Source organism: Tachyglossus aculeatus, chromosome 18, assembly GCF_015852505.1.
Source record: "Tachyglossus aculeatus isolate mTacAcu1 chromosome 18, mTacAcu1.pri, whole genome shotgun sequence".
In the NCBI taxonomy this organism is placed as follows: domain Eukaryota; kingdom Metazoa; phylum Chordata; class Mammalia; order Monotremata; family Tachyglossidae; genus Tachyglossus; species Tachyglossus aculeatus.
This window is the reverse complement of record NC_052083.1, coordinates 21,018,641-21,020,219: the sequence shown is the minus strand read 5'-3', so window position 1 is coordinate 21,020,219 and position 1,579 is coordinate 21,018,641.

The window sequence follows — 1,579 nt, the reverse complement described above, 5'->3', positions numbered from 1 at the left end:
TGGGATTAGAAGCCATGACTTCCAACTCCCAGGCCTATGTTCTTTTCACTAGGCAATGCTGCTTCTCTGTAAATTCCCAGTCACCTGTAGAATCTTGGGGCAAAGCGGGAGAAGAAAGATAATCACTGCATTCATCCCAGGAGGTTTCACTGCTTCCATTCTGTGGCTGGAGAACAGAACATGGTTCATTGTCCTATACATGGATGTTTGCATGCATCTATGTGCATATGCATGTGCTGATGTGCACACGAACATGTGCAATTATGCTATTCATATATACACGTGTTCACATGTATGTTCTTACAAACATGTGAATATATCTATATATGAATCTTTTCCACATATACTGTATATGCATATATATGCACTCTTTTGTGTGCTGAAGAAATCGAAATAGGACTATGTTATATCATAAGATACATGCATACATACACATAGATATTTGTCTGTGTATAGAGTCATATATGTAAAGATGGAAGAATTTGATTTCTTTAAAATAATTAACTATGAGCCCAATTTGTCCCTCCAGAGCCAAGAGAATTAGAAATGTGCAACTCTTCCAGGCATTGACCAAACGGGATTTTGGATCAGTTTTCAACTACACTTATTGGAGACAGATTTGCAAGGTGGCAGAGGGTGCTTTAATGTCCCTCACACCGAGCCCTAGTGGAGAAGATTCATCTTTTGAACAGGGAGCCAGACAAAGAAAATGCTTCATAAGTGTGGGGACTCTGGAGGTATCAGTGTCCACCCCTCCAAGAACCTAGTCTCTAGGGCGGAAGAGAGGCAAGGGATCAGAGATGAGGTAATGCCAGAAAGGGAGAGGGGGTATCTGGGGGTGTTGGTACACAAAGGTGATTTGGGGGCTAAGACCCAACCCAAGAATTGGAGGAGTCAGTGGGGTCCCCCAGAACACACCAGGAGGTAACTCCAGGGCTACAGACCTGGATCCTGAAAGCCCCTCCCATCTTTAAAATCTGACCAGCTTTGAAAGCCCTATGCAATATAAGAATAGCGTGTTTGACAGAGTGAATTCCTTAGGCTGAACTGCAGCCCGAATCCAACACTGAAGACTGGATTTCTGCCTTGAGGTGTAAGGGGAAGTCATAGAAGGATTGGATGCGGTGGAAGAGATGGATGAAACATTAGTGAGGAGAGTAGTACTTAGATCTTAAAACCAAATACAGCTGCTAATTATGGCCTGATGCTTAACAGAAACTTCAAAAAGGATCCGCTGATTGCCAAGAAAGGAAAAGCTTCAGACAGCTTTAATCTCTAAATCAAGTTCACTATCCTTTCCCTCCTACTCCAACTACTTGATCATAGTTCCTCATTCAGGAAGGTTAAACAGTCTTTATCACCTCCATCTATTGGAATGTAAAAATAAACCAAGCAAAATTACCCCAAAATGTTCCTATAAAGCTTTGTTGTAAATTTTAATATACAAAGTGGAATTAATCACATGTTTACCTATTCACATTTAAGGCTAAACAATGCCAACTGAACTCTCCATCTCCATCTCACTGTAGACCCCCATATTCTGCAAAAAGGCATTTTCTATGGCAAATCATGAAAATGT